General features: G+C 34.5%; 1 protein-coding gene across 1 annotated transcript in view; it reads right to left on the reverse strand.

The window, feature by feature from the left end:
• The window catches only part of Or22c (Odorant receptor 22c), a 66,156-nt gene that overhangs the window by 14,402 nt on the left and 29,946 nt on the right, over positions 1-21,808 (reverse strand). The gene's annotated exons all lie outside the window — the stretch shown is intronic.

Below are 21,808 nucleotides of genomic sequence, written 5' to 3' on the forward strand. Positions count from 1 at the left end.
AAAGGAAATTCTTAAAAAAAAAAAAACAAGTAAGGAAAGTATATGGTCGGGCGGGGCCAACTATATTATACACTGCGCTACTTTTTAGTCCCGCATTTTCGATATCCTATCAAATCCGTTCAATGTGTTGGGTGCCATATATAAAGGTTTATGTTGCCATATACATATACTCTGACCAGATATAAACTTTAATTTTAAGTCGGCTAATGGCCTGAGGTGGAACACAATATTATTAAAAACAAGTAAGGAAAGTCTAAAGTTGGGCGGGGCCTGTACTATACACTGCATCACTTTATAAATCCACTTTTTCGATACTATATCAAATCCGTCAAATGTGTTGGGTGCATATATAAAGGTTTTTTGCCCCAAATACATACATTTAAATCTGACTCCATCTGAACAAAATTTATAATCTATAGACTTAAAATTTAAGTCGGCTAATGCCCTGGGATGGTACACTATGTTAGTAAAAAACAAGTAAGTAAAGTAGAAAGTCGGGCGGGGCCGACTATATCATACCCTAAACCACCATTACAGAATTAGTAATCATAAGCATTTGTGGGGCAACATATAGGTCTGGGAGATAAACCGCAGTTGCATATTTAAGAAAATTAAGGGGTACATGTCTATGGGTGCTTTGTGTCAATTTGACTATAGCTCATAGTCAATGTTGCCACGGAAAATGTTCGGTTTACCCTACAAGGACAAAAAAAGTTCCTTACTTTCCCATACATTCCCAAACAATTTTCACTACAATATTTTTCGTTAAATTTAAAAAATTTTACAAAACAAAAATGGTTCTAAGTACTTTATTATCTTAAAACATGAATATGCAACGTATATAATATAGAATATAAATTTGTATCTTTTGTGTTAAATCTCTATAAAAATAAAATTTTGGAAAAAGTTTCTATAAACAAATTTTTGTGAGAAATTTTTCTATAGAAATAAAATTTTGACAATAAATTCTATAGAAATAAAATTTTGAGAAAAAATTCCACAGAGATAAAATTTTGAGAAAATTTTTTATAGAAATAATATTTTGAAAAAAATTTCTATAGAAATACAATTTTGACAAAATTCTCTACTGGAATAAAGTTTACCACACATTGTTAAAGATCAAGCCTTGCCGGCTTCTAATTTTCTCCTCTAGACCCACCAAAATGTAAAAAATATTACAAATTGTGTTGAGTGAAAATGTCCTACATTGTGGCCCTATGTCCCTACGACGCTAAATGTTAGAAAAACCCTACATATAGGGAATTTCCCCTACTTCTAGCAACACTGGCTATGTTGATACTGCGCCTACGGAGTTAGTATGCCACTAATATTGAGCCCATTATTAAAAAAGAGAAAATCGTTAAATTAGTGTGGGTAATAAATACAAATTTGTAAAAATCGAGCAATATTCTTATGTAAGAGCTACAAGTACGTATAAGAACGATCGGCTAGTACATCAAAATTTGAAATTTGAGTAACATTGGTTAATAAATAAGAGTACTATGACTAAATTTTGGGAAAATGGAAGCTATATCTAAATCTGAACCAATTTGTATAATATTTTGCGGGTTTGATTAATACCACAAAAGGTTACATTGTGCAAGATTTGAGTAAGATCAGTTAAGAAATGAGGCCTGTATGGTCAAACATAAGGTTATTAGAGGCGAATTTTTCAAAAACGGGTGATACATATATGGGAGCTATATCTACATCTGAACCGATTTCGATGAAATTTTGCACATATAGTTAGTACTATAGAGGACTGGATCTAGCCAACTTTTAGTAAGATCGGTTAATAAATAAGGGTTCTATGGCAAAATTTGGGAAAATCGGGCTATACATATATATGGGAGCTATATCTAAATCTGAACCGATTTCGATGATTTTTTGCAAATATAGTTAGTGCTATAGAATACTACATTTAGCCAAATTTGGGTAAGATCGGTTGATAAATAAGAGTTTCATGGCCAAATTTAGAAAAATCGGGCGGTACATATATCTGGGAGCTATAGCTAAATCTGAACCGATTTCGATGATTTTTTGTACATATAGTTAGTGCTATAGAAAATTATATTTAGCCAACTTTGAGTAAGATCGGTTAATAAATAAAGGTTTTGTGGCCAAATTTGGGAAAATCGGGCGATACATATATATGAGAGCTATATCTAAATCTGAACCGATTTGGATGAAATTTTGCACACTTGAAGGGCGATGGAAAAGATTACCTTTTGCCAAATTTTGTGACGATCCGTTTGAAAAAACGCGCAACGTGACCCCATTTGTCGAAATCGGGCGATACATATATATGGGAGCTATATCTAAATTTGATCCGATTTCTTCCAAATTCAATAGCGTTCGTCCTTGTGCCCAAAAAACTCCCCGTACCAAATTTCATCAAAATCGGTTAATAATTGCGACCGGAATCCTGTGAACAACAAATACATGGACAGACGGACGGACGGACACCAAGCGCAGGATCGACTCAGGAGGTGATTCTGAGTCGATCGGTATATATTTTATGGGGTCTAAAATCAATATTTCTGGTAGGCACATTTTTTGGCCGATCAAACTTATTACACCCTGACCACTATGTAGTTTAGGGTATAAATATGGGAAACATTTTAATCTGAACCAATTTTGAGGCAACTTCGCAAAAGTGTATTTATGATGTATCCGTCGATAGATATGTGTTAGAAATAAAGGAAAATTTGAGTCTATTTTACAAGTTTTCGACTTAGCAGTGGCGATTTTAAAAGGAACATTTGGGTATTTTGGTAATTTTTGCCCAAATCGGAAAAGCATATATATGGAAGCTATATATGAAACCTGAACTTTAAACTCTGTGGTCATATGACGGAAAATCGGGCGAGAGATATATATGGGAGCTATACCTAAATCTGAAACGATTTCAATAAAATTTAGCCCAATTGACTACACTACTAATTGTACTCCTAGTGCAAAAGTTCAACCAAATTGGGCTAAGAGTCTGCCTTCTGGGCCATATAAGTCTTTATCGGCCGAAAGATGTATATGAGAGCTATATCTCAATCTGAACCGATTTCAATCAAATTTAACACACCTGACTCTAGTTTTTGTTGTTCTCCTGGTGCAAAATTTCAAGCAAATTAGTGTAAAACTCAGGCTTCTGGGGCCATATAAGTCCATATCGGGCGAAAGATATATATGGAAGTTATAACTAAATCTGAACCGATTTCAATCAAATTTTGCACACTTGACTATACGACCAAGTGTTATGTTTGTGCAAAATTTCAAGCAAATCAGGGTAAAACTCTGGCTTCTGGGTCCATATAGGTGCATATCGGGCGAAAGATATATATGAGAGCTATATCTAAATCTGCACCGATTTCTTCCAAAATCAATAGAGTTCTATTCTGACCCAAAACAGGAACTTATGCCATATTTGAAGGCGATTGATCTTAAACTGCGACCTAGGCTTTGATCACAAAAATGTGTTCCCAGACAGACGGACGGACGGACAGACGGACATGGATAGATCTACTCAGGGACCCACCCTGAGCATTATTGCCAAAGACACCATGTGTCTATCTCGTCTCCTTCTGGGTGTTGCAAACATATGCACTAACTTATAATACCCTGTTCCACAGTGTGGCGCAGGGTATAACAATTGGTTTATAAGGGTTCACAATATTTTATAGGCTCCGCTATATATACCACTCAAGAACTAAAGTGGCTTATGTAGGTATTTAATCAATCTTTTATCTAACCTGTTAAGTTAAATTATGTACTTGTTCTTCCTTGGAGTTTCATGGTCATGGGTGAAGGGTCCAAATGCCCAAAGTTAAGGTGTAGGCGTCAAACTTTCTCAATACAACTGTGACGATTTAATTTTTAATAGCAATTAAATTAAAAAAAAAAAAAAGAAAATCGTCTTATCATCTGTAGTAGTGAATTTCCCCCATTTATTTATTTAGTCTTCGTGTGAAATTCACCCTAAAATAGTTTCCAAACAATCACATTGTCATTTCACTATTACGGCACCCCCTCTTTGCAAAATTCTGGTAAATCTATTTTTGTCACTTTTGCAGCCTTGGAAATTGGGTTAGAACAAAACGACGACGAAAAGTTTTTACAAGAAAATGAACAAATTGAAATAAAAAATAAAATAAAATACCATTAGCTTTGCAAACTCGTGCCACAGGTATTACTATGGCATAGAGGCCACTGGCTAGGGATTTAAGGGAAACGGGCGATGTGCCTAAACTGGAGGCTGTGGATTGTTGGCTAATTGTTGACGATGTTGACAATGGAATAGCAACAAATGAAATGTTAGCTGGCCACGTAGCCACTTGGCTACTTGGCTACTAGCCCCCCTTGCCGGGTATTGGTGTACTCCGATATCAAAGTAGCATTAAAGGTAAACTGAAATTGGTTTATTCTCATTGCTGGTGATGATGATACTCCTCCTGTTGCTGTGTAATATGAGAAACCAACACACCAACAGAAAACTATAGACAGACACTGTGGTTGGGTATAGGAAAAATTTAAAGAAAAATGACACCTATGCTTTCAGAAATAAAGTTATACGTAATAGAATCCAAGCAAGATGGTGTTTTTGCTTTATATTTGGCTAAAACCCGCAAGTGGCTATCGTTAGAGCATTTAAATGTCAATTAATCTTTTGTTTCTCTTACAATTATCTGTTACCATTCCCAAAAGTGTACGAAAAACTGTCAGAATTGATCCGAAAACTGAAAGCCATATTTGATCAAATCCATGACGCAGTAATAGAAATCATTTGCGTGAGATATACAACAACGTATTGATGATTCTGAGCGGTGTTTGCAGCTGTTAACTCGTAATACACCAGAGTTTTTCCGTCGATATGTGACAATGGATGAAACGTGGCTCCGTCATTACACTCCTGAGTCCAATCGACAGTCGGCTGAGTGGACAGCGACCGGTGAACCGTCTCCGAAGCATGGAAAGACTCAAAAGTCCGCTGGCAAAGTAATGGCCTCTGTTTTTTGGGATGCGCATGGAATAATTTTTATCGATTATCTTGAGAAGGGAAAAACCATCAACAGTGACTATTATATGGCGTCATTGGAGCGTTTGAAGGTCGAAATCGAGGCAAAACGGTCCCATATGAAGAAGAAACAAGTATATACGGCCGTAAGTTCGGCCAGGCCGAATCTTATGTACCCTCCACCATGAATTGCGTAGAAACTTCTACGAAAGACTGTCATCCACAATCGAATTAATTGGGTTGTGGTATCTTAAAACTTCTTAGCATCGTTTTCTAAATTGTGAGTTAGTCCATACGTGGTATATGTTAGACAAAAAAGGTATGTATAGGTAAGTCTACAAATAATTACGAATCGATATGGACATTTACACGGTACGTAGAGAGGCAGAATTGAAATATGGGGCCGCTTATATGTGGGCTATATACAATTATGAACTTGATATAGACCAATTTTTGTGTGATTGGGGATCTATTTATATGAGGGATATATATAACTATAGACCGATATGGCCCTAGTTAGGCATGGTTGTTAACAGCCATATACTAGCACAATGTACCAAATTTCAACTGACTCGGATGAAATTTGCTCCTCCAAGTGGCTCCAAAACCAAATCTTGGGATTGGTTTATATGGGGTCTATATATGATTATGGACTGATATGGACCACTTTTGGCATGATTGTTAAATATCATGTACTAAATTGACGTACCAAATTTCAACCGAATCGGATAAATTTTGCTCTTCCAAGAGGCCCTGGAGGTCAAATCTGTGGATCGGTTTATATGGGGGCTATATATAATTATGGGTCGATTGCGATCAATTTTTGCATGGGTGTTTGAAGCCATATGTTAACACCACATACCAAATTTCAACCGAATCGGTTGAATTTTGCTCTTCCACGAGGCTCCGGAGGTAAAATCTGGGGATCGGTTTATTGGGGGCTATATATAATTATGGACCGATGTGGACCAATTTGTGCATGGTTGTAAGGGACCATATACTAACACCATGTACCAAATTTCAGCCGGATCGGATGAAATTTGCTTCTCTTAGAGGCTCCGCAAGCCAAATCTGGGGATCGGTTTATATGGGGGCTATATATAATTATGGACCGATGTGGACCAATTTTTACATGGTTGTTAGAGACCATATACCAACACCATATACCAAATTTCAGCCGGATCGGATGAAATTTGTTTCTCTTAGAGGCTCTGGAGGTCAAATCTGGTGATCGGTTTATATAGGGGCTATATATAATTATGAACCGATGTAAACCAATTTTTGCATGGTTGTTAGAGACTATATACTAACACCATGTACCAAATTTCAGCCGGATCGGATGAAATTTGCTTCTCTTAGAGAGTCTAAAAGCCAAATTTGGGGGTCCGTTTATATGGGGGCTATACGTAAAAGTGGACCGATATGGCCCACTTGCAATACCATCCGACCTACATCAATAACAACTACTTGTGCCAAGTTTCAAGTCGATAGCTTGTTTCGTTCGGAAGTTAGCGTGATTTCAACAGACGGACGGACGGACGGACGGACATGCTCAGATCGACTCAGAATTTCACCACGACCCAGAATATATATACTTTATGGGGTCTTAGAGCAATATTTCGATGTGTTACAAACGGAATGACAAAGTTAATATACCCCCACCATCCTATGGTGGAGGGTATAAAAAGTGTTGTTCCACCAAGACAACGCACCGTGCAACAAGTCATTGAGAACGATGGCAAAAATTCATGAATTGGGCTACGAATTGCTTCCCCACCCACCGTATTCTCCAGATCTGGCCCCCAGCGACTTTTTCTTGTTCTCAGACCTCAAAAGGATGCTCGCAGGGAAAAAATTTGGCTGCAATGAAAAGGTGATCGCCGAAACTGAGGCCTATTTTGAGGCAAAACCGAAAGAGTACTACCAAAATGGTATCAAACAAGTAAGGAAAGTCTAAAGTCGGGCGGGGCCGACTATATTCTACCCTGCATCACTTTGTAGATCTAAATGTCATCCGTCAAATGTGTTGGGGCTATATATAAAGGTTTGTCCCAAATACATACATTTAAATATCACTCGATCTGGACAGAATTTGATAGACTTCTACAAATCTATAGACTCAAAATTTAAGTCGGCTAATACACTAGGGTGGAACACCATGTTAGTAAAAAAACATGAGAAACATTTAAATCTGAAGCAATTTTAAGGAAACTTCGCAAAAGTTTATTTATGATTTATCGCCCGATATATATGTATTAGAAGTTTAGGAAAATTAGAGTCATTTTTACAACTTTTCGACTAAGCAGTGGCGATTTTACAAGGAAAATGTTGGTATTTTGACCATTTGTGTCGAAATCAGAAGCTATATCTAAATCTGTACCGATTTCAACCAAATTTAGCACGCATAGCTACAATGCTAATTCTACTTCCTGTGCAAAATTTCAACTAAATCGGAGTTAAAAATTGGCCTCTGTGGTCATATGAGTGTAAATCTGGCGAAAGCTATATATGGGAGCTATATCTAAATCTGAACCGATTTCAACCAAATTTAGCACGCATAGCTACAATGCTAATTCTACTCTCTGTGCAAAATTTCAATTAAATCGGAGTAAAAGATTGGCCACTGTGGTCATATGAGTGTAAATCGGGCGAACGATATATATGGGAGCTATATCTAAATCTGAACCGATTTTAATAAAATTTGGCACTTGACTACAGTACTAATTGTACTCCTAGTGCAAAATTTCAACCAAATTGGGGTAAAACTCTGGTTTCTGGGACCGTATTAGTCCATATCGGACTATGGAAGCTATATCTAAATCTCAACCGATTTCAATAAAATTGAGCACACTTGACTATAGTACTAATTGTTCTTCTTGTGCAAAATTTTAAGCAAATTAGGGTAAAACTCTGTCTTCTGGGGCCATATAAGTCCATATCGGGCGAAATATATATATGGGAGGTATATCTAAATCTGAACCGATTTCTTTTCCAAAAACAATAGGGTTCTATTCTGAGCCAAAACACATACTTATGCCAAATTTGAAGTCGATTGGACTAAAACTGCGACCTAGACTTTGATTACAAAAATGTGTTCACGGACAGACGGACAGGCGGACATGGCTACATCGACTCAGGAGCCCACACTGAGCATTTTTGCCGAAGACACCATGTGTCTATCTCGTCTCTTTCTGGGTGTTGTAAACATATGCACTAACTTATAATACCCTATTCCACAGTGTGGCGCAGGGTATAAAAATTATAAAATAAATAAAATTGGTAAAGAATAAAGTACCATATGATATCAAAAAGGACAATTTTTGTGTTAATTTTATTATATTTCCAATCCAATCCAATTTTTACCCCTGGTTTAACATAAACTATTCACCCTGTAATTATCTCTTGTTTATTTTTATATTCTCATGATAGATACTCTAAACACTGCAACTATCACACTCTCTCTCCCTCTCTCTCTCTCTTCCTCTCTCAAACCTTACCTATTGTGCTTTGCGAATTCAACGAATTTAACAACAACATCATCGTTATTTTAGGTTAAAACAACAGAAATTATGATCCGCCATTAAAAGAAACAAAACAACAACAAAAACTACAAGTGAAGGGAGGACGGAAAAATGTTAAAATTATACTGAAATATTATTATTGTTTTATCTTTTAATTGTTAGCTGCTTGTGTAATTTGTGATTCTGACTTATGGACCAACGGTGAAGTATATCAGGCATAAGGCAATCTGTGTGTGTGTGTGTGAGAGAGAGAGAATGAAGGCCACTGAAGTATACGATTTTGTAACGTGGCAAATTAAGATGAACACCAATAAACAGCAACAGTATCAACAAGAACAACTATAACAACAAACATTGGCATTAACAAATTCTTTGCAATGACGTGAATAATTGAAATTTACGAGACATTTACTTTAGAGACAGAAGTGGCTTTACAATGATCCTTTACTTGGGACAATCGGTCCTCCGCTAACACTGGCCTTCTGACTTTTCTTGACGTAAATAAGCGCATATTGTCTTAAGCACTTGAGACTTGCTTTTTGGTGTGGACTAAGAGGCATGCGAAACAGCGACTAGTGTGTTGGCTACAAAATTTATTACTATTAAATTTTATTTTCATGCCATTTATATATATATTTTTTTTGTTTTTGTGAAATATTTTAACAATACCTTGAATTCATTTGGGACTTTTTAGATTCATGTCTTGTTCTTCTAGAACCATGGAGACTTGACTTAAATAATTTTGAGAATGTTGTTACAATTTCGCCGAAGAATATTTAAGATATTTTAATTGTATCATAATGAATGAGATTGTAAAGGAACTTTTATCTATTGATATCACAAATCATTCCAGTAAAATTAAAACTTTTGTTGCGTAGAACCTACTAATTATTATTAAGAGTTTGACGATGACAAATGAGGATTTCGAGGAAATGTCAGTTGATAATGACAGGGAGAGAATATATATTTTTTTACATTCGTTATTAAACTCTGTAACACAGGATGGGGCTACATTAAATTTTCCATTATATATGTTTTACATTAGGATATTCGTATTGCTACAAAAAACTCATATTTAAAATAGAAGTATGTCTTAAGTCTTCTTTGGCTTGGAAACAATACTAAAATCATTAGTGTAAAGATAAAATATTTGGAAACGGACAAGCTATTATTTTCTGTGTTGAAATAACCTAGTGTATCTCCTTTGAAATATATTGTACGGGGTCGATCGATACCACATATTGCAGCCACTTTCCATGGATTAGTATTCCGAGCCCCCTAATAAAATGTAAATTCATCTATGGTACAATAAAGAAAAATTCAGTGCAAAAAGTGTTTACTTGAATCTGAAGGATTTAAAGGATTTTGGTATTGATTCCAAGCCAAATATGCTGCTTCTTTAAAATAAAGATTTTTTTGGGAGCTATCTGCCTTTAAATCTACACTGAAAAACATAGTGATTTATTGAGAAAGATTGTGCAAACTTAATTAAAATACGTAATTTACACCTACATTAGGACACAATTCTATAAGATCAATTTATTTTAATTAAAAGCAAATACATAATAATTAGTTTAAGAATTATTTCCTTTAAACTTAACACACAAATATCTGAAATTTCCATCCCTCCGTTAATGTTTTATGTCTTTCATATAAAGGCATTTCATTTTCATTTTAGTAAACCAATTATTTTAATTTCATTCTTTTTTTTTAATATAAAGCAAAAAGTACATAAAGGAAACTTTTGGATTAAAGACATATAAGGTTACTTACTGTAAGGTCAAAATCTTTGAATTCAATTAATTTTTTTTAGTGTAGGTTCTACAAATTTGAAATTAGGATATACATCCCATCCAAACGTTATGCAAAAATGTAAAATGACGTATATACGGCCGTAAGTTCGGCCGAATCTTAGTATGTACCCTCCACCATGCTTTGCGTAAAAAACTTCTATTAAAGACTGTCATCCACAATCTAATTACTTGGGTGGTGGCAAGGAATCTTAAAACTCCTTAACATCGTCTTCTAAATTGGAAGTTAGTCCATACGGGGTACATATTAAGCAAAAAATTCAGATTAAAAAGCTGTATAATTCAGTTCTTGACCTGTAAGAAATCTTGCGCTGTACAAACGAGGCAGAAGTGCAATATGTGGGTCGGTTGATACGGGGCTATATACAATTATGAACCTATATGGTCCAATTTTTGTGTGATTACTATCGAATGTTAGCAAGAACATATGAAATTTGCTTATCCAGGAAGAAATAAAATCTGGCGATCGGTTTATTTCTGGGCTATATATAACTATGGACCCATATGGACCACGTTTGGAATGGTTGTTGACATATGATCATACCATATACTAACACAACTTATCAAATTTCACTCGAAGAGATCCAGATATGCGAGTGTGATATACCATATTCATTGCTATTGGAACATCTTTTATGTTATTGCCCTAAATTTGATACCATTAGAAACACAATTTTTCACAATTGCGATCCACTCGAATTAATTTCAATTCCTAAATTTAACAACATAACTAAAATCTTAAAATTTTTGAAAGACACATCATTGTATCATTATCTATAAAACAAAGAATTATCCATAATTACAAAGTATAAATGTAATAAATACACCTTGTGAGCTTAAGACCTTAGTTGTCATAGCCATTAAGCCATTTAAGTTATCAATTTCAATTGTAACTTAATAATGAATAAATAAATAAATATCAAATTTCAGCCGAATCAGATGAAATTTGCGCCTCCAAAAAATTTGATCTTCCAAAAGCCTCTCGAGGGCAAATCCAGGAAGAAGTAAAATCTCGGGATCGGTTTATATGGGGCCTATATATAATTATACACCGATATGGATCAATTTTTTATGGTTGTTAGAGACCAATCGGACGAAATTTGCTAATACAAGAGGCTCCGGAGGTCAAATCTGGGGACCGGTGTATATGGGTGCTATATATAATTATGGACGTAAACGGGTCAATTTTAGGATGAATTTTAGAGACCATAGTCTTACACCACCTACCAAATTCCAACCGGATCGGATGAATTTTTTTCCTCCAAGAGGTTCCGGAGGTCAAATCTGGGGATCGGTTTATATGGGGGCTATATATAATTATGGACCTATACATACCAATTTTAGCATGCATTTTAAAGACCATAGACTAACACCATTTACCAAATTTCTCCCGGATCAGATGAATTGTTTACTCCAAGAGGCTCCGGCGGTCAAATCTGGGGATCGGTTTATATGGGGGCTATATATAATCATGGGCATATATGGACCAATTTTAGCATGAATTTCAGTGACCATAGTCTTACACCACCGACCAAATTTCAACCGGATCGGATGAATTTTTTTACTCCATGAGGCTCCGGAGGTCAAATCTGGGGATCAGTTTATATGGGGGCTATATATAATTATGGACCTATATAGACCAATTTTAGCATGCATTTTAGAGACACCACCAAATTTCAACCGGATCGGATGAATTTTTTTACTCCATGAGGCTCCGCAGGTGAAATCTGGGGGATCAGTTTATATGGGGGCTATATATAATTATGGGCCTATACAGACCACTTTTAGCATGAATGTTAGAGACCATACACTAACACCACGTACCAAATTTCAACCGGTTCGGATGAAATTTGCTGCTCCAAGATGAATCACAAGCAATATCTAAGGATCGGTTCATATGGGGGCTATATATAATTATGGACCGATATGGACCAATTTGTACATGGGTATTAGAGGTCATATACTAACACCACATATCTACTTTCAACAAGTTCTGATGAAATTTGCTCTTCGTAGTGCGTCCCCAAGCCAAATCTGGGTATCGGTTTATATACGTAAACGTGGTCCGATATGGCCCATTTGCAATACTGTCTGACCTACATAAAAAACAACTAATTGTGCCAAGTTTCAAGTCCATAGCTTGTTTCGTTTGGAAGTTAGCGTGATTTCCACAGGCGGACGGACATAGATAGATCGACTCAGAATTTCACCATGATCCAGAATATATACATATACACATTATGGGGTCTTTGGCCAATATTTCGGTGTGTTACAAACGGAATGACCAAGTTAATATACCCCCCATTGTCATCGTGGTGCAATGGTAAGCATGCCCGCCTTGCATACACAAGGTCGTGAGTTCGATTCCTGCTTCGGCCGAACACCAAAAAGTTTTTCAGCGGTGGATTATCCCACCTCAGTAATGCTGGTGAGATTTCTGAGTGTTTCAAAGCTTTTCTAAGTGGTTTCACTGCACTGTAGAACGCCGTTTGGACTCGGCTATAAAAAGGAGGTCATTTGTCATTGAGTCAATATGGAATCGGGCAGCACTCAGCGATAACAGAGAAGTGCACCACTGTGGTATCACAAAGGACTGAATTGTCTAAATGAGCCTAATACATCGGGTTGACCCTAACCTAACATTATATACCTCCATTCTATGGTATAGGGTATAAAAATAAATCATAACAGGTAGGCTGATAAGTCCCCGGTCTAACAAAGAAAAACACATTTTTTTGTCAAAATTCGTTTTTATTATTCAAGAGCGATTATACTTCAAGAGCGATACAACGATTATCCTTCGGTTTTGCCTCAAAATAGGCCTCCGTTTCGGCGATCACCTCTTCATTGCAGCCAAATTTTTTCCCCGCGAGCATCCTTTTGAGGTCTGAGAACAAGAAAAAGTCGCTGGGGGCCAGATCTGGAGAATACGGTGGGTGGGGAAGCAATCCGAAGCCCAATTCATGAATTTTTGCCATCGTTCTCAATGACTTGGGGCACGGTGCATTGTCTTGGTGGAACAACACTTTTTTCTTCTTCAAATGGGGCCGTTTTGCCGCGATTTCGACCTTCAAACGCTCCAATAACGCCATATAATAGTCACTGTTGATGGTTTTTCCCTTCTCAAGATAATCTATAAAAATTATTCCATGCGCATCCCAAAAAACAGAGGCCATTACTTTGCCAGCGGACATTTGAGTCTTTCCACGCTTCGGAGACGGTTCACCGGTAGCTGTCCACTCATCCGACTGTCGATTGGACTCATGAGTGTAGTGATGGAGCCATGTTTCATCCATTGTCACTTATCGACGGAAAAACTTGGGTGTATTACGAGTTAACAGCTGCAAACAGCTCTCAGAATCATCAATACGTTGTTGTTTTTGGTCAAATGTGAGCTCGCGCAGCACTCATTTTGCACATAGCTTCCGCATATCCAAATATTGATGAATGATATGACCAACACGTTCCTTTGATATCTTTAAGGCCTCGGCTATCTCGATCAACTTCATTTTACGGTCATTCAAAATCATTTTGTGGATTTTTTTGATGTTTTCGTCGGTAACCACCTCTTTCGGGCGTCCACTGCGCTCACCGTCCTCCGTGCTCATTTCACCACGCTTGAATTTTGCATACCAATCAATTATTGTTGATTTCCCTTTGGCAGAGTCGGGAAACTCATTATCAAACCAAGTTTTTGCTTCCACCGTATTTTTTCCCTTCAGAAAACAGTATTTTATCAAAACACGAAATTCCTATTTTTCCATTTTTTTCACAATAACAAAAGTTGCTTCACAAAAGACGCTCTATTTCACAAACTAAATGACTTACAGACGTCAAATTTTGACACGAATCATTTGTTGGTTGGTACCATATAACAAGTATATACGGCCGTAAGTTCGGCCAGGCCGAAGCTTATGTACCCTCCACCATGGATTGCGTAGAAATTTCTACTGAAGCCGATGGCAAGGTATCTTAAAACTACCTAACACCGTAATCAATACCACATAGTACATACGTGGTATATATTAAACTAAAAAAGGCCGATTAAATACGTATATAATTAAGTTTAAAGTTTCTATAGAAATAACATTTTGACAAAATAAAATTTTGACATTTTCTATAGAAGTTAAATTTTGACAAAATTTTCTATAGAAATAAAATTTGGAGAAAAATTTCTATAGAAATAAAATTTTTACAAAATTTTTTATAGAAATAGAATTTTGTCAAAATTTTCTATAGAGATAAAATTTTGACAAAATCTATATATATATATATATATATATATATATATATATATATATATATATATATATATATATATATATATATATATATATATATATATATATATATATATATATATATATATATATATATATATATATATATATATATATATATATATATATATATATATATATATATATATATATATATATATATATATATCTATATATATAAAATTCAAGTTATGTTTGTTTATTTGTTTGTTTGTTTGTATGTACCAAGTTGGCTCCGAAACGGCTGAACCGATTTACTTGAAACTTTCAGAGATCGTAGGGGTCGCTCATGTGGTGAAAATAGGGTACCTCATTTTTTGACACCTGGTCGCGGAGGGGGACCTCCCCTTTGTCGGACTTTTTGAAAATTGGACCAAAGTTGACCGATTTGCTTGAAATTTTCATTGAAGGTTGTGTTTGGTATCTAGACAAAGATCCGCTACTTTATATTTCGATATTTGGTGGCGGAGGGGGACCTCCCCTTTGTTCAACTTTTTTAAAGTACAGTGAAAAAACTAAAATTCTCTAAGTTATCTGAGATTTACAGAGAACATGCGGTGAGGTTATGGAATTAATATGGGGTACCTAATGGTTTCATATGTGGACGGGGAGGGGGACCTCCCCCTTGCCCTACTTTTTTAAACTTGGAACAAAATTATGCGATTTGCTTAAAATTTTCATTGAATGTTGGGGTTGGCATCTAGACAAAAATCCGCTACATTATTTTTCGATATTTGGTCGGGGAGGGGGCCACCCCTTTGCCCGACTTTTTTTTTTAAAGTACAGTGAAAACAAATCTAAACTCCCCCGACTGAAATTTTACGGAAAAATGAGTGAGGTTATGATATTTATATCAGGTTCCTAATTTTTTAATAAAAATAAAAGGTCATAGGGAGACATCCGCTTCTCTTAAGTAACTACATACAGAGAAACAATTAAACTTTACCGAGTTACTTGCAATTTACAGAGGACTGGGGAGAGGTTACAATATTAATAGTTGATACCTGACTTTGTGATATTTGGACGGAAGAGAGGCCGCCCCTTTAGGCTTATAATTTGCTTGACATTTTCTGGGACGTTTACAAAAGATACGCTACATCACTTTTCGATATTTGGTCGGGGAGTAGGTCCTCCTCTAAAACTGCAAAAAAAAAAAACAAAAATTCTTAAGTTTTCTTGAAATTAACAAAGGCAGTGGAGGAAGGTTATGAACGAAGGGAAGTTTCAAGAATTTTCAGGGAAGGTTAGGGGTGCTATGATTTTTATGATTTTTGCACAGGCTTCTGCCAGACTTCTTTTTAGTAAAGAACTTAAATTTACATGAAATTGGCAGAGGGTGCATCATTTTCCAACATTTTAGCAATTGTTAATGTGGTAAAATTGTTTACTACTTCTGCTTTTTCCGATTTATTAGATGGGAAACAGTAATTCTTTGTATGTTATTATAATATAGTGCTTAATTTTCAGATATGTTGAGGAGAAGGATACCTTTCTTTGACATACCACACTTAAAATTCACAAGAAATGTAGAAGTTTGTCCAACTACTTGAATACAGAACATTTTTTAAGACGAACCATTTTACATATGCATATCCGCCGTATTTGTACCTATAAACGAAAGAGCAAGTAGTCCGATTTGTTTGAAAGAATTCAAATCTTTTCGAATTTGTTTTCAGCAGGAAGAATATGGTTGACTAAGTTAACGCAAAATGTTCCTACAAATACGCTTCGGAAGGCGCAGCGAAGCGGGCCGGGTTACGCTAGTTTTCTATAAAAATAAAATTTTGACAACATTTTCTATAGAAATAACATTTTGACAATGTTTTCTATAAAAATAAAATTTTGGTAGATTATTTTTGGCTCGAGTGGCAACCATGATTATGAACCGATATGGACCATTTGTTGTGTGATTGGAGATCGGCTATATATAACTATAGACCGATATGGACCAATTTTGGCATGGTTATTAGCGGCCTTATACTAACACCACGTTGCAAATTTCAACCGGTTCGGATGAATTTTGCTCCTCTAAGAGGCTCCGGAGATCAAATCTGGGGAACGGTTTATATGGGGGCTATATATAATTATGGACCGATATGGACCAATTCTTGCGTGTATGTTAGAGACCACATTCTAACACCATGTTCCAAATTTCAACCGGATCGGATTAATTTTGCTCCTCCAAGAGGCTCTCCGAAGGACAAATCTGTGGATCGATTTATATGGGGGCTATATATAATTATGGACCGATATGAACCAACACCATGTACCAAATTTCAGCCGGATCGGATGAAATTTGCTTCTCTTAGAGGCTCCGCAAGCCAAATCGGGGGATCGGTTTATATGGGGGCTATATATAATTATGGACCGATGTGGACCAATTTTTGCATGGTTATTAGAGACCATATACTAACACCATGTACCAAATTTCAGCCGGATCGGATGAAATTTGCTTGTCTTAGAGCCAGGGCTGTGGAGTCGAGCCAATTTTGCTCGACTCCGACTCCAGCATTTTTCATCAGCTCGACTCCGACTCCGACTCCGGAGTCGACTCCGGGTAATATAACTAAATCTCATTTTAATACCACTAATTTGTAGTTCTATTGTGGGGGTACCGTAAGTGGATCGATATAAAGTATCGTATTTATTTATGTGTGCAAAAAAGGTCTTAATTTCACATTAAATGCCAATTGAACTCTATATTTCAAATTTAGGGCAATGTTTAATAAATAAGATAATGATATAAATACCCATCATAATATGAGAAGATACCAACAGTATATGTTATGTATTTGTGGACCAAAATTATTGATACTATCTCAAATCATTTAAATTTGTTGCGAGCTATATAAAGGTTTATATTCCCATATGCATGAATTTGAATCTGAATCGATTTAGACAAAATTGTATATACTTCTACAAAATCTATGTACTTAAATTTTAAATCTAACGTTATGGGACGTAACACAATTTTAACAAAAAATAAAAATGCAAGGAAAGTCTAAAGTCGGGCGGGCCGATTATAATATACTCTGCACAACTTTGTATTTAAATCTACATTTTGATAAAATCTCAAATCAGACTTCTACAAAATCTCGGGCAATATTTGGGAAATATTTATAATTGTTTAGACAATTTCGCAGAAATGCATTTATGATTCATTCATTGAAAATTTTGAAAATTTGAGTCATTTCTACAAGTTTTCGACTTAGCAGTGAGTATCAGTGAGCATACAATTTTGGAAAAATTTTTGTCTAGTAAATAAAATTTTGCAAAATTTTATATAGAAATAAAATTTTGCAAAATTTTATATAGAAATAAAATTTTGCAAAATTTTCTACAGAAACAACATTTTGACTAAATTTTCTATAGAAATAAAATTTTGGCACAATTTTCTATAGAAATCAAATTTTGACAAAATATATAGAAATAACATTTTGAATAAAATTTTTATAGAAATAAAATTTGGCAAAATTGTTTATAGAAATTAAAGTTTGAAAAAATTATCAATAGAAATACAATTTAAAAAAAATGTGTAGCAAAAAAAAATTTGCAAAATTTTGTATAGAAATAAAATTTTGCAAAATATTCTACAGAAACAAAATTTTGACTAAATTTTCTATAGAAATAAAATGTTGACTAAATTTTATATAGAAAAAATTTTTCTATAGTAATAAAATTTTGAATACATTTTTTATAGCAGTGAGTATCAGTGAACATTAGTAAGAAAAAAAATTTGAGAAAATTTGCTATAGAAATAAAATTTGACAATTTTTTCTTATAGAAATAAAATTTTGAAAAAATTATCAATAAAAATACAATTTTAGAAAAAATTTTGTGTAGTAAATAAAATTCTGCAAAATATTCTACAGAAACAACATTTTGACTCAATTTTCTATAGAAATAAAATTTTGACAAAATTTTCTATAGAAATAAAATTTTGACCAAATTTTCTAATAAAAAAATCTATTACTATACAATTTTTGCAAAATTTTCTGTAGAAATAAAATTTTGACCAAATTAGAAAATTTGGTCAAAAAATCTATTACTATAAAAGTTTGGAAAAATTTTCAATAGAAATAAAATTATCAATAGAAATAAAATTTTGAAAAAATGTTTGTGTAACAAACAAAATTTTGCAAAATTTTCTATAGAAATAAAATTTTGCAAAATATTCTATAGAAACATAATTTTTTACCCAATTTTCTATAGAAATAAAATTTTGACTAAATTTTCTATAAAAAAAATATTTCTATAGTAAAAAATTTTTAATAAATTTTTATAGAAATAAAATTTTGACAAAAGTTGCTATAGAAATAAAATTTTTACAAAATTTTCTATAAAAAACAATTTTGAAAAAATTTTCTGTCAATATTCCACATATGTATATGGCCTTAAAATAAAATAAAAAAAAAAATAATTTCGATTGTTCGAAATATTTCAAATAAATTGATATGGGCATCAAAATGGATCGATCCATCTAGCAGTCTAACATTCTAGGAGACATAAAAAGATAGCCGTAATTGGAAGTTGATTTTTATTTACAACAATGCTGTACATTGATCGATTGAATAACGCAATGGAAACTAATTTGCGTAAAAACTTGCTTAGTTACAAAAATGTGAAGTGTTTTAAAAAATTTGGTTTAGCCGGAGTCGGAGTCGAGCAAAATTTTTACGACTCCGACTCCGACTCCAGCAAAATCTTCAGACTCCGACTCCAAGACTCCGACTCCGGCTCCGGCTCCACAGCCCTGCTTAGAGCAATCGCAAGCCAAATTTGGGGGGTCCGTTTATATGGGGGCTATACGTAAAAGTGAACCGCTATGGACCAATTTTCGCTTGGTAGTTAGAGACCATATACTAACACCATGTACCAAATTTCAGCCGGATCGGATGCAATTTGCTTCTCTTAGAGCAATCGCAAGCCAAATTTGGGGGTCCGTTTATATGGAGGCTATTCGTAAAAGTGGACCGATATGGACTTTTGCATGGTTGTCAGAGGCCACATACTAACACCCTGTACCAAATTTCAGCCGGATCGGATGAAATTTGCGTCTCTTAGAGCAATCGCAAGCCAAATTTGGGGGTCCGTTTATGTGGGGGCTATACGTAAAAATTGACCGATATGGCCCATTTGCAATACCATCCGACCTACATCAATAGTTTCAAGTCGATAGCTTGTTTCGTTCGGAAGATAGCGTGATTTCAACAGACGGACGGACGGACGGACATGCACAGATCGACTCAGAATTTCACCACGACCCAGAATATATATACTTTATGGGGTCTTAGAGCAATATTTCGATGTGTTACAAACGGAATTACAAAGTTAATATATCCCCATCCTATGGTGGAGGGTATAAAAATAATATGCATTTAATACTAGCGACGCCATCTATGTGTCAGACCGGGGACTTATCAACCTGCTATGAAGCTTTTTTATCTATTCCAAAGTTAATAGAATTATTTCTTGAAATCAAAATTTGCCAAAATTTAAGTCAAAATTATCTTACTCACAAAATTTAAGTCTAAATTATCTTACTTTGCAGTCTTAGAACTTTATAGGAGTATCGCGAATTTTTAAGAATCTTCTTCTAAATTGAAACAAAACAATTATGCACTTTCTTTAAATTATGGTATAATTTATTTATTTTAAAGGATTTAAATTATATAAAAATTTTGTATTTGGTCCATATAAGGTAAATATTTTTTTTAGTGTACTTGCTATATGTAAGCCCTCTTCACCAAATTTCTGTATATAACCAATATAACATAAGAGTTTTAATCGCCATAGTCTTAAAATTTCAAACGGATGGGAAATTTTATTATATTCCACCACATTGAAAATTCCATTGTACAAAATTGATTCTTATTTGTTACTTGTTATTGCTATCCTGTTTCCACTAATTTTTTAATGATAATTCGAAGCTGTGCTAATTAGGTATAAAATAACCTCATTATAATGCTGTTTCTCCTTTTTTGTCTATTGGATAGTTAATTAGGTCTATCAGATTTCAAATAACATAAAAATAATGCTATTGAATTACCAAGTGTCTATCTACCTTAATGTGCACAATAATTGGGAATTCTTGACCCTCAAAGTAATAATCATTTTGTCAAAAAAAAAAAACTCTTACAGAAGAAAATCTGATAACACAAAAACTAATTTGGCTAATAAGAAAAAACAACGAAACGAAAATGAAACATGAAGATGGTTAAGCAAAATAAAAATTATTTGAAACTTTCGAGCTCAATCTAATTTAATGAGCTTTTTATTGCCATACTTATAGACTGTGTTGGTGGTGATGTTTTCCTCTCCCATTACATTTGCCAATGTCTTGAAGTATTCCAACAAATTTGCTAATTTCAATAAAGTTTTCAATGCATGCAATTTCCACAGTTTCTGCTAAAAGAAATCATTAGGACGGCACAAGAAAAAAACGGGATGCGATTAAAGAAAAACTTCCAAGAAAATATTTTACCATTTGCGAAAACAAAACGCAACGAAAAAAAAACAACGATAGGGAAAATGAGATTAAAAAGTTAAAGTAATTTAAAATGTTCATGTTTCTTCAACCTGCCATAATGGGGAACTTGGAAGAAATTTGCAAAATAAATGAAAATAAGTAGAAAAAATCTACCGTTGAAAATCTACAACGATTCATACTTTCATTCATACCGAAAACTTTCCTTCCAACCAATGAAAGTTAAAGAAAATCCAAAAAAAAAAAAAATTAACAACTGCAAGAAAAATCGATGTGTAATGAAAGTGGCTAAATGTGTTCAAAAAGGAAAACACATTACGTCTTTTAATACATAAGTATGTATTGATGTTACAACAATGAATGGTGGCATAAAAATGCGAAAACCATTTTCTCTGAAGAAATTTAAAAGAAAGTAGGCCAAGAGTGCGTTGCAGCAAAATAACACAGTGAAAAATAATCTACTACATTGAATATTAAATGTTAAAAATAACATCGATATTGCCTATGTATATGTATTGCACACAATAAACAACCCCATGGTTTCTACAAGGTAACTATAACGAAGTGTCACCAATTAAAACAATTTGCTGCGGGCAGGTGCGAATTTTATAAAATGTTGGGGAAATGCTGGCGCATAGATTCAGCCATTACTAGAACTCGTGGATCTTGAATTTTCAATGGATAGTCGTCCTCTAACCACC

This window comes from Haematobia irritans, chromosome 2, assembly GCF_050003625.1.
Source record: "Haematobia irritans isolate KBUSLIRL chromosome 2, ASM5000362v1, whole genome shotgun sequence".
In the NCBI taxonomy this organism is placed as follows: domain Eukaryota; kingdom Metazoa; phylum Arthropoda; class Insecta; order Diptera; family Muscidae; genus Haematobia; species Haematobia irritans.